Genomic DNA, 13,843 nt, shown 5'->3' with positions numbered 1-13,843 from the left:
TTTATCACAGACACCGAAAGCGAGAAGGTCATGGAACAATGTATTTCAAACACTGAAAGACAATGGATGCCAACTAAGAATTCTGTATCCAGCAAAATTAAGCTTCAGGTATGACAACGAAATCAAAATCTTTCATGATAAACAAAAGTTAAAAGAATTTGCACCCAGAAAACCAGCATTGCAAAGCATTTTGAGCAAAACACTACACGAGGAAGAAATGAAAAACAATAACAAAAACCATCAGTGGGAAGTGCCTCGGTAAAGACAGAGGGTGAGGGGAAAGATAATCATGGAGAAACAAACTAAATTAAAAAAAAAAGGATAAATAATCAAACATGGATGGAAGTACAAACCATATATCAATAGTAACTCTGAATGTTAATGGCTTAAACTCTCCAATAAAGCGACATAGGCTGGTATCATGGATTAAAAAAACAAATCCAACAATATGCTGCCTCCAGGAGACACATCTGATTGGAAAAGACATACACAGGCTGAAGGTGAAAGGATGGGAAAAAATATACCACGCACACAGTCCTCGTAAGCAAGCAGGGGTGGCCATCCTCATATCGAATAAAATCGACTTCAAGACTAAGTTGATCAAAAGGGATAAAGAAGGACATTATATACTGTTAAAAGGAACCATTCACCAACAACACATAACAATTATCAATATTTATGCACCAAATAATGGTGCTGCAACATTCATAAAACAAATTCTCCTCAAGTTCAAGAATCAAATAGACCACAACACAATAATTATGGGTGACTTCAACACACCTCTCTCACCATTGGACAGATCCTCCAAACAAAAGTTGAATAAAGAAACTATAGAACTCAATACCACAATCAATAACCTAGACTTAACTGACATATATAGAATATATCAACCATCATCAAGTGGATATACTTTTTTCTTAGCAGCACATGGATCCTTCTCAAAAATAGACCATATATTATGCCATAGGGCAACCCTCAGTAAATATAAAGGGGTGGAGATAATACCATGCATTTTATCTGATCATAATGGAATGAAACTGGAAATCAATGATAAAAGAAGGAAGGAAAAATCCTACATCACATGGAAAATGAACAATATGTTACTGAATGATCAATGGGTTACAGAAGACATAAAGGAGGAAATCAAAAAATTCTTAGAGATAAATGAAAATACAAACACAACATATCGGAATCTATGGGACACAATGAAAGCAGTTTTAAGAGGAAAATTCATCGCCTGGTGGTCATTCCTCAAAAAAAGAAAAAACCAACAAATAAATGAGCTCACACTTCATCTCAAAGCCCTAGAAAAGGAAGAGCAAAACAACAGCAAATGTAGCAGAAGGCAAGAAATAATTAAAATCAAAGCAGAAATCAATGAAATTGAAACAAAAGAAACTATTGAAAAAATTAACAAAACTAAAAGTTGGTTCTTCGAAAAAATAAATAAGATTGACAGACCTTTAGCCATGCTAACGAAGAGAAGAAGAGAGAGAACTCAAATTACTAACATACAGGATGAAAAAGGCAATATCACAACAGATGCTACAGAAATACAGAAGATAATCAGAAATTATTTTGAAAACCTATATTCCAATAAAATAGAAGATAGTGAAGACATCGATAAATTTCTTAAGTCATATGATTTGCCCAGACTGAGTCAGGAGGATACACACAATTTGAACAGACCAATATCAATGGATGAAATTGAAGAAGCCATCAAAAGACTACCAACCAAGAAAAGCCCAGGACCGGATGGGTATACAGCGGAGTTTTACAAAACCTTTAAAGACGAATTAATACCAATACTTTTCAAGTTATTTCAGGAAATAGAAAAAGAGGGAGCTCTTCTAAATGCATTCTATGAGGCCAACATCATCCTGATTCCGAAACCAGAAAAAGACACCTCAAAGAAAGAAAACTACCGACCAATATCTCTAATGAACCTAGATGCAAAAATCCTCAATAAAATTCTGGCAAATCGAATACAAAAACACATCAAAAAAATTGTGCACCATGATCAAGTAGGATTCATCCCTGGGATGCAAGGATGGTTCAATATACGGAAATCAATAAATGTTATTCACCACATCAATAGACTTAAAGACAAGAACCATATGATCATCTCGATAGACGCAGAGAAAGCATTCGACAAAGTACAGCATCCCTTTATGTTCAAAATATTAGAAAAACTAGGGATAACAGAAACTTACCTTGACATTGTAAAAGCTATCTATGCTAAGCCTCAGGCTAGCATCATTCTGAATGGACAAAAGTTAAAGGCATTCCCTCTAAAATCTGGAACAAGACAGGGATGCCCTCTATCACCACTTCTATTCAATATAGTTCTCGAAACACTGGCCAGAGCAATTAGACAGACGAAAGAAATTAAAGGCATAAAAATAGGAAAAGAAGAACTTAAATTATCACTATTTGCAGATGACATGATTCTATACCTAGAAGACCCAAAAGGGTCTACAAAGAAACTACTAGAACTAATAAATGAATTCAGCAAAGTGGCAGGATATAAAATCAACACGCATAAATCAAAGGCATTTCTGTATATCAGCGACAAACCCTCTGAAACAGAAATGAGGAAAAACACTCCATTCACAATATCCTCAAAAAAAATAAAATACTTGGGAATCAACCTAACAAAAGAGGTGAAAGATTTATACAATGAAAACTACAGAACCCTAAAGAGAGAAGTAGAAGAAGATCTTAGAAGATGGAAAAATATACCCTGTTCATGGATAGGCAGAACTAACATTATCAAAATGGCGATATTACCAAAAGTTCTCTATAGGTTTAATGCAATGCCAATCAAAATCCCAATGGCATTTCTTGTAGAAATAGATAAAGCAATCATGAAATTCATATGGAAAAATAAAAGACCCAGAATAGCAAAAGCAATTCTAAGCAGGAAGTGTGAATCAGGCGGTATAGCGATACCGGATTTCAAACTATATTACAGAGCAATAGTGACAAAAACAGCATGGTACTGGTACCAAAACAGGCGGGTGGACCAATGGTATAGAATAGAGGGCACAGAGACTAATCCACAAAGTTACAACTATCTTATATTTGATAAAGGGGCTAAAAGCATGCAATGGAGGAAGGATAGCATCTTCAACAAATGGTGTTGGGAAAACTGGAAATCCATATGCAACAAAATGAAACTGAATCCCTTTCTCTTGCCATGCACAAAAGTTAACTCAAAATGGACCAAGGAGCTTGATATCAAACCAGAGACTCGGCGTCTGATAGAATAAAAAGTTGGCTCCGATCTACATATTGTGGGGTCGGGCTCCAAATTCCTTAATAGGACACCCATAGCACAAGAGTTAACAACTAGAATCAACAAATGGGACTTACTTAAACTAAAAATTTTTTTCTCAGCAAGAGAAACAATAAGAGAGGTAAATAGGGAGCCTACATCCTGGGAACAAATTTTTACTCCTCACACTTCAGATAGAGCCCTAATATCCCGAGTATACAAAGAACTCAAAAAATTAGACAATAAGATAACAAATAACCCAATCAACAAATGGGCCAAGGACCTGAACAGACACTTCTCAGAGGAGGACATACTATCAATCAACAAGTACATGAAAAAATGCTCACCATCTCTAGCAGTCAGAGAAATGCAAATCAAAACCACCCTAAGATACCATCTCACTCCAGTAAGATTGGCAGCCACTATGAAGTCAAACAACAACAAGTGCTGGCGAGGATGTGGAGAAAAGGTACACTTGTACATTGCTGGTGGGACTGCAAATTGGTGCGGCCAATTTGGAAAGCAGTTTGGAGATTCCTGGGAAAGCTGGGAATGGAACCACCATTTGACCCTGCTATTGCCCTTCTCGGACTATTCCCTGAAGACCTTAAAAGAGCATGCTACAGGGATACTACCACATCGATGTTCATAGCAGCACAATTCACAATAGCTAGACTGTGGAACCAACCCAGATGCCCTTCAATAGATGAATGGATAAAAAAAAATGTGGCATCTATACACAATGGAGTACTATGTAGCAATAAAAAATGACAAAATCATAGAATTTGCAGGGAAATGGATGGCACTAGAGCAGATTATGCTTAGTGAAGCTAGCCAATCCCTAAAAAACAAATACCAAATGTCTTCTTTGATATAATGAGAGCAACTATGAACAGAGCAGGGAGGAAGAGCAGGAAGAAAAGATTAACATTAAACAGAGACATGAGATGGGAGGGAAAGGGAGAGATGAGGAAAATTGCATGGAAATGAAGGGAGACCCTCATTGCTATACAAAATTACATGTAAGAGGTTGTGAGGGGAATGGGAAAATAAACAAGGAGAGAAATGAATTACAGTAGATGGGGTAGAGAGAGAAGATGGGAGGGGAGGGGAGGGGGGATAGTAGGGGATAGGAAAGGTAGCAGAATACAACAATTACTAATAGGGCATTATGTAAAATTGTGGATGTGTAACCGATGTGATTCTGCAATCTGCATTTGGGGTAAAATTGGGGGTTCATAACCCACTTCAATCTAATGTATGGAACATGATATGTCAAGAGCTTTGTAATGTTGTGAACAACCAATAAAAAAAATAAAATTAAAAAAAATAAACAGAGCAGTGCTGTGGATATGGTTGTTGTCGGTGGTGGTGGTGAACTTGAGTGTCCCCAAGGACCACTGTAATTGAAAGCTTGGCTTACAGAGAGGTGTTATTGGGAGGTCAGGTCTAGTGGGAGGTCTTTAGGTTATTGAGGGACCCCAGTCTCTCTCTTCTTTCTCTCTCTCTGCTCCAGTTCAAGAACCTTTTGGTCTTCCATGGGCTGCGGGTATGATGTACCACCACGTGCTGCCCTAACCAGAACTGATGTTGACCCATGACACTGAACCCCTCTTAATGGGCTAGTTGACTGTCTGTCTTTCTTGTTTGAAGAAAAGTCTATTCAAGACCCTTGCTCATTTTGACTTCTGTTGTCTGTTTGTTGTTGCTTTTTAAGAGTTCCTTGTGTAGTCTAGAAACGAGACTTAGCAGATGTGTGACTTTCAAATATTTTCCCCTGTTCTGTGGGTTTTCACTTTTATGCTAGTGTCTCTTGATAGAAAAGTTTTTAATTTTGACAAAATCCAATTTATCAATTTTTCTTTTGTTGATTGTGCTTTCTGTGTCACAGCCGTCAATAAATCCAGCGCCATGAATCCTGTCTCTATGTTCTGTCCTAAGAGTTTTATAGCTGTGGATGTCCTATCTATGTCTAGCAGGAACTGTCACAGATGTGTGGCTACAGGGGGCCAATGAGGAATGGCCTGGTGCCTCAGAGCCACCAGGCAGGGATGATGCTGCCATCCCTGGGGCTGGGGCACAGCTGGAGCTGTGCCAGAGGGGCTGGCGGCCACTGTCCTGTGGCAGAGAGACACCCAACCCACAGTGCCTCCCTGATCTTTGCTGGTGCCCACCCCCGACCATTGGCTGAATCCTGGCAGCAGGAAGAGGGCGAGAGGACTGGTCAGTCTCTTGGTGCTGAACAGGGGGATAAGAGGAGAGAGAGGATCTGGAGGTCAGCAGAACACCCCCAAATGTGTAAGTCCTAACTCTGAGGACCTATTAATGTGCTCCCTTATGGCAAAAGGGACTTGGTAGATGGGTTTTCTCAGATCTTGAAATGGGGGATTGTCCTGTATCACTCAGGAGGACCCAGTACACTCAGAAGAGCTCTTGTGAAAGGGTCATTGTGAGAGAGTGAAAGATTTCAAGATGCCTACCTACAGGTTTTGAAGATGGACCAGGAGACCACATAGGAAAGAATCAGGGACCTCGAGGAGCTGGAAAGACAAGGAAGTAGATACCCTGATTTTGGCTTAGTGAGACCCATTTTGGGCTTATGGCCTCTAGAAATGCAAGATCATGAATTCATTTTGTTCAACCACTAGGTCATGGTCATTTGTCATAGCAGCAATAGGGAAATCACACAGGAAGGGCTGGGGGGTTCCTCTGCCTTGGACCTGGGATTACCGTGGGAAGGAACTCTAGGTCACCATGTTACTGTCTCTGGGGAGACCAAACCTCCTGAGTCCCAGTCCCTGGTTCGTTTCTCGAGAGGGAGAGAAACTGCCATAACTGCCTTTGGTGATTGAATGTCACGGGTTCCATCAGAAAGGCGAATCCCTCTGAGTGACAGAGAAATCACGAATTTCTTTTAGAAACTGTGTCAGAAAATACCAGAAGCTGGTAGGAAATTCTATGCAAGGGGGTTGGCTCTGGTTGAGCCTGGAGTTACTTTAATTCAGGCAAATCAGCAGTGAGGGAGCAAAAGTCGGATGAGAATAGGAGAGAACGGATGAGCTGGAATCCACGAGGGCGCACTGGGAGCCACGGGGGTCTCCCAGCTTTGACAGCCTGGGTGATCGGCTGAAGACCCTGTGCCCTTTGCCACACACCTGCACAAGTACCTGGCAGAGCAGGATCAGTCGTGCCCTGTGCCCCAGCCCAGCCTGCACAGCGTAAAGTGGCAACCGAGTCACTCAGGTCCTCTGATAGCTCAGGGGCCATCCTAATCTAGAACCATACAGGAAGAGGAATTCCGGGAATCATGGATTCAGCCTATCTGGGTTGAAATCAACGGTGGAGGCTGATCTCTGTTAAGTGACTGGTCTGTGTCGGACTGGACTCCAGCTTCACTGCCTTCTCTAATCTAATCACATGGCCAGTTACCTCCATTTTATCAGCAAAGAAACTGAAGCTCAGAGGGGTCAAATGCTTTCCTAAACCATGTGGCTACTCCAAAGAACACACAAACAGCCTGTGAGTGCAAGGAGATTCTCAGCAAGATTATTTATTAGGGAAATGCATATCAAACTCACATGAAAGACCTTTTCATATCACTAGGATGGTTATGATAGAAAAGACAGAAAGTGACAGTGTTGTTAAGGATTTGGAGAAATTACAGCCTTCGTGCACTGCTGGTGGGAAGGTGAAATGGTGCAGATCACTTTGGGAAACAACTTGGTAGTTCCTCAAAGTGTTATGCATAGAGTTGCCATATGACCTAGCAATCCACACACAGGAATATATATGCTCAGGGGAAATGAAAGCAAGCATCCATGCACAAATGTTCACAGCAGCCTTATTAGATTGGAAATGACTCAAGTGCCTATCAATAGATGAATGGATAAATAAAAGGTGATCTCAGCCAATAAAAAGAAATGAAGTACCACACATGGTACAACATGGATGAACCTTGAAAACATTCTGTTAAGTGAAAGAAGCCAGACACCAAAAGCCACATATCATATGATTCCATTGACGTGAAATGTCTACAACAGGCAAATCCATAGAAACAGAAAGAAGATCAGCAGTTGCTTAGAGCTGGGGATGGGAGGAAAGGGCCAATGTGGAATGATACTAATGGATACAGAGTTTCTTTAGGGGGGTGGTCACAATGTTCACCAATTCACACTAATGGATTATAGTGATGGTCACGCACCTGTGTGAATGAATGGGAACCTCTGACTTGCACGGGTTCACAGTCTCAAACTTCAGTGAAGCTGCTTTAAATATTGTGCTACGTATACAGAGCAAAGCACAGGATCCAGCAAGGGTTTTTTTTTTTCCGACTGCAAAGCCATGCTGCCCCTCAGTGACCTTCAATGTCCCTGGGCAGGAGACGTGCCCAGGGAGCTTGTTAAACATATGGATTCTCTTCCCGGAGACCCTTCAGCAGAGGTGGCTGGGGTTCGGGAATGTATGTAGTTAATGAGCTCCCCCAGTGAATCGCACACAGGTGGTCGGAGACACCCTGGAAAAACCCTGTCCCACTCTGCATAGGGGTTCTGCATCTCGGAGCCAAAAATGGCATCTGGGGAGTCAATGAAACTAGAGAAATGAGAGATTTAGGGAGCCCGTATTTGGGGGTTTTGTTTATTTGGTTGTTTTATAGAGAGCATTAAATTTTTTTCTCACATGGATAATGGTAGAGGGAAAGAAGGGAAGGATTTAAGATCAAGATAGAGGAAGTCAGATGCTGGGAGTGGTGCAGGACTGGGCAAGAGGAGAGGGAGGGCGCACTGAGGAGGGAGAAAGGCCAGGGTCTGTGGAAACCACTCGAGAGAGGGAGAGAGCTCACCCTCCCACACTAGCCCCGGCTTCCTGGGTGCCTTGCTTCATCGTCAAGTGTGATCCTGAGAGGAAGAACTGCAGTGAACTGGAGGTGACATCAGTTCTCTGGGGCTTCTTTTTTGAAGAACTAATTTGAACGAGTGAGGAATGCACCCAGCAGTGGAGGTTAAATTTCAATCTTTTCCGTGAGGGTCCATCTTTGTTCCCTTTACCTTCTCCTTGAAGTGGAAATGATTGATGCTTAAGCAACTCCAGCCATTGAGTAATGTTTATTTAGACTGCAGAAGAACCAGAGAGGGCTTAAGAATAAGGTGGGAATTTTCCCTTTGAATGGCACGGGTCAAGCCTTTGAAAGTCAAGTGTATTCCCCATTGTGCGGTACAATAAAGATGGAGGAGCCAGCAGGTGAAAGGTCTCCCGCAGATGATCAATGCACAGCAGTTAAGTGCAGCTCAAACACTCTCGCGAAGCCACCTGAGCTGAAGCCCCTGGTTACAAATATTGACTGAGCCCTGGATTGTTTTAAGAAATATCTTACATCTTATGTGAGCTTTTCAATCCGGGAACTGGAGAGCTTGGTAAATAAGCTTCTAAAGCTCAGGAAAGAAGTGAGTCACCTTCTCATATTCCAAACTCTAGATATGCCAGCTGCCCCCTCAGAGGTAAGTGGGGACTGGTGATGATGGTGGTGGTCCCTGGAGGGCCCCAAGCTGCTACCCACCCACCGTCCTGAATGTGTGGGCTTTTCCCCATCAGGGGCCCATGGAACGGTGGCTGCCAGGACTCAGACTGACCCAAACACACCCAAAGATTTGGCATGGCACATACCTTTTGATCTAAAACCACCCAAGCAAAACCAGGCAAGAGTAATTACTTCTTTCTCTCTGTTTTGCTAGGATACTCTAGAAATTGAATGGGTGACCTTTGAACTATAGACTAAACAGGAGGCCAGGGACCTACCGGCTCCTGGGAAGCCAGGGAGTGTTAGGAGCTCTGGGGGGTCTTGGGTAATAGACCATCAACAGGCATTTGTGGGTCACTGTAAGAAAAATCAAAACAAAAACAGCCTTCCCCTCCCCTGATGGGGTAAGGTAGGGAGCAAGAGTCAGAGCCAAGAGTCTTCCTGAATGCTTCACTCCCTGAGCCTGGACCCTGAGCTGCAAGGAAGAAGGTGGCATTCTGTATTGAGAGGACCATCCACCCTGCTGCCAGACATGCCCACCAGACTGGGTCCAGCTGCAGGTCAGGCCCAGCATGAAAGACAAGCAGGGTGGGGGATATTGTCCCACATTTCCAAATGGGGATTTCAGCACAGGTCTCTCTAGACGGAGCTGAGGGTCTGGGAAGGACGGGGACACAGGAGTTGGCCGGCGCTCCTGGATGCTTTAGAGTGTGAACCAGAGCACTTCCACCTCTTAGTGCATTTACATTTTTATTCCCCACCTCCCCCCATCCTCTCTCCAGCCCTTTCAATTTTTTTTACTAAAATTATCTTTGAAAAGTCCCAACCATTTCCATGGAGTTAAGCAATAAGAGAATTTCCCCCTTCCTTGAGTGTATGGCATCTGCAGAAAGAAAGAGAGATTTATCAGGAGACCAAAGCCAGAGAAGACTGCGAGGGCTGAGAACAGGGGCAGCTGGGGCTGCCCTCCAGAGCTGCCTGCCCCTGCCTGCTCATGCTGCAGCCCTGGGAGGTGCAGAATTAAAATACTGTTCACACGCTATGCAAGCCACACTTTTCAAATGTACAATTCAAAGTTCAATGGTTTTTCATATATTTTTAAAAGTTGTGCAGCCATCACCACTAACTCACCTCCAAACATTCTTACCACCCCAGAAAGGAAGTGCCTGCCCATTGGTGATCACTCCCCAGCCCCTCCATCCTCTCCAGCCTCCCAGGAGATTAGGCAACTACTGATCACTGCCGTCTCTCTGGACTGGCCTATTTGGCTACTTATTGCAAGTGGAATTGCCCAGACGGTTTGTGACTGTCCTCCTCCATGTGGCCTAAGATTCCCAAGGTCATCCCAGGGCAGCTTGTTATGTTCACTGCTGTGCATGGCTGAGTAACATTCCAACACGTTCTGGTCACTCATCGGTCTGTTGATAGCACAGTGTGGTTTCCACTCTGGGGCACTCATGGGTAATGCTGCTGTTCACATCTGGATCCAGCTCTATGTGATTTTCCCTTCCTCAAAGCACCCACGTTTAAAGAATGAGATGCTGAGAGAACACCCCGCAGGGTTTACTCTGGTCAGAAGGAAGAGAGAAGGGGAGGAACACAGAGATTTATTGAGCTCTTACTGTGAGCTAGATGACATACCCCAACACTGGGCAGTGAATTTTCCATTTATAGATAAGAAAACTTTGTCAATAAAAAGGGAAGTAAAACAGATTTCCCAAGAACACATCACAGTTGAGTTCAAAATTGGGGACAACTTCCCTTGCACATATGCAGTTCATAATGGCTAGGGGACAAAGGTCAGGTGTCAAATGATAGACGAGTTTGTTAGTCAGCTTTCTGTCACTGTGACAAAATCCAGAGGTAAACAGCTTATTAGAAAGAAGGGTTTATGTTGGCTCATGGTTCCAGAGGTTTCGGTCCATGGTCACCTGGCTCTGCTGCCACCGGGCCTGTGGTGACATAGCCCGTCATGGAGGCAGTGCAGCCACTCGTCTCCTGGTGGCTGGAAAGCAAAGAAAGACAGGAAGGGCCCCTTCTAGGGCACAATGGCCTGGCTTCCTTCCACAGGCCCCATCTTGTCACCGGGCCCCATCTCGTTAAGGCCCCACCATCTCCCAGTAGCACCCGGGCTGGGGACCAAGATTTCAACCCATGGCCTTCGGGGGCCTCAGATGTGCCCATATCACCGAGCTCTTCAGAATCACTCGTCACGAAGCTGGAGGAATCGTTCACCTACAAGTACAGAAAATCAAGGTGAAAAGATGTTACGTGACTTTCCCAAGATCACACTCCTTGCAGGGGGCAGGACCAGCCCGGACCCTTAGTCTCCCTTTCAGAGGAAGAGAAGCTGAATTTGCCCTGAGATGTCCGGCAAGGACTTCTGCATTGGTCAGAATCTGCAGCATGCAACCCACGCCCCACGAGGCACTGGTGAGGAAAAGCAAGTGTGCTTTCTGCCCTCCTGGAGTTGACATCTAAGGGGGAAAGGCCAAAGTTAATAACTTAGAACCGAAATGAAGACAGAATTCTTCAAATGTCAAAGGGGCAGAGTGGGTTGATCATTCAGGGGTGTGGGGCACAGGACCTGGTCAAGGAGATAAGAGAAGTCCTGGGTCACGGCCAGCAACCCAGAGGGAGGCCCGGCTTCCTGCGCCCACTGTGAGGCACGCCTGGTCTGGGGCAAAGCCATATGAGTAGCCAGTGCTGGTGACGCTGTCCCACGCCAGTGTGCAGGAACAACACCCCTCAGGAGGGCAGGAGTCACCTGGCTTTATGGAGGGGAGAGGGAGTGATCTGCAGCTGGGAGGTGGAGACAGTCGATGACCCCAGGTGGTGGCTCCTGGGTGCAGTGGCCGCAGCAGATGGAGGATTATGAGAATAGACCTTCACCTTTCTCATCCAGGAGATACCTGTCTCTGGCTAGCCGTCCAGTGGCCCTCTCATCTGCAGTGTGGTCAGGGTGTGGGAGATGGAGTAAATCCTCCCCCTCCCACCACCAGCAAAATGTCTTTATGACCCATTTTGAGATGGGACAGATGTGACTAAGTTAAGGATCCACATTAAGATCCTTAACGGGAAGATTCTCCTGGTGGGCAGGATGTAATCACAGCATCCTCAGAAGAGGACACAGGAGGGTCAGTGTCAGAGAAAGAGCTGTGAGATGGATGCAGAGGTCAGCGTGACTGGAGGAAGGGACCACAAGCCAAGGAATTTAGGCAGCCTCTAGGAGCTGGAAGACAAGGAAACAGGTCCCGCCCCACACCTCCCAGGGACACAGTCCTGGTGGCACCTTGGCTTCAAGATTCTGACCTCCAGAACTCAAGATGTTAAGTGTGTGCCTTCTCAGGCTGTGACATTTGCAGTACTTTGTTACATCAGCAATAGAAAGTGAGCACAGAGGGTTTAATGAGGTCCCAGCTGTGCACGTTCTTTGTAGGAGAGCTTCTGGGGGAAACTGGAAGTGTCCACACTGCTCAAGAGCAAGCCCGGAGGGGGCTGCTGCTGACCTACCACACATCCCTGCGTGAAGATGACGCTCCTGCCCCCACCGAGGCCTGAAGATAGCAGGGGGGGGGGGGAAGGTGGGCAGACATGAGGGGCCCATCCCCTTTCTCCACCTCTAGCCTCTGGCCTTGGCTGGCGACTCTCCACCCTGGTGTCAGTTAGAATCACCTGGAGCAATGAACATCTCCCAGTGACCGGCCCCACCCCCCAGAGCCCAGGTCGGCTTGGTCTGTGGTGTGGCCTGGGCGTCACTATTTTTAAACAGTCTCCCAGGTGCATCCAGTGTGCAGCCAGAGTAGGGAGCAGCTGGCCAAGAGGGCCACCAGTGATGGCACAGGAGAGCATGGCTCCTGGCCGACAACTCCGCTGGTGTCCGGTTCCTCCCAGCCCCTGCAGCCTGGCGTCAGCCTTGCCCGCTGAGCCAGCCCCTCCCAGACAGGCAGGCTCAACCATCAATTTTAATTCAAAACTTTTCCTTTTTACGATTTTCCATTGCTCAAGGCCCTGAATGTGCCGAGACATCTTTCTCACGCGGAGACGCATGGCTCAGCCAAGGTGGAGAGCTTTTCTGCACGTCCCTCTTCCAGGTACATGGGATTTCAGCGGAGGCCGCGCCTGCTCCTCCCCACGCGCCCGCCCTGGGAAGCTGCTGTTCTTTGCCTCCGTGGATACAGTTCTGCCCAAGCGCGAGGCCAGGGACTCTGCTGGACTCTGTGTGTGGCAGCCCCTTCTCTGGGGCCAAATGGAAAGAAAATCCAGATCATCGTGGATCAGGTAGCTGCTGACAGGCCCCGGGCGCGCGGCTACACCTGTGCAGGAGCTTGTCACGGCAGGAGTCCCTGCTGCCCAGCCACCTGAGCTCACCTGCCTTCCTAGGTGGTTCCGTTTCTTGACTGTGTGCCTGATGTCCCTGGAATATCCAGAAATCTCAGCGGAAGGCAACTCGGAACTGGGAACGCTTCCTGGTTTCGCTACCCGCCCCCTCTTCTGTGGCCTGAGCCTGGGAGCGGGAGGGTCCCCCCTCAGGTAGAATGGCCTCAGTCAGTGGCCCCCAGTCCAGGGAATCTCAGAATAGCACTCAGGGCCCTGGTGAGCTGGGGAAATCGGATCCATTGGGCCTGAGCAGCTCCTGGGTCATGAGGAGGCTGCCGGGCCCTGGACCTCACTTCAAATAAGGAGTCCTGGGGTTTCAACGGGCCTCAGATCTAGGTCCAAAGCTAGTGGGGGCCTTCATGAAAACACCCTTGGTTTACAGACAGAAGCTAGAGAGATGCCGGGTGTACCCAAAGGGCAGTACCAGGGCATCTCCCGTCAGGGCCCTTACTGACCAATAGGGATGATGTTGCTAAAAAGCAGCTGGTGGAAGAGGCCTCCTTTCCCTCTTCCCTCCCTTCAGTTTTACACTCTGAGCCAGAAGCCCACACTGACCATTTGCTGGATCCTTGGTAGCTCCTGTAGCCCAGGGGGCACAGGCCAGCTGCTGAGGGCAGAGGCTGGGCCTCTCTTAGATCCCAGTCCCTCCCAGCATCCCAGGCCAGGCCTCC

Source organism: Spermophilus citellus, assembly GCF_964194105.1.
Source record: "Spermophilus citellus genome assembly, chromosome: 15".
Taxonomy (NCBI): Eukaryota; Metazoa; Chordata; class Mammalia; order Rodentia; family Sciuridae; genus Spermophilus; species Spermophilus citellus.
Note: the sequence above shows the minus strand (reverse complement) of the source record.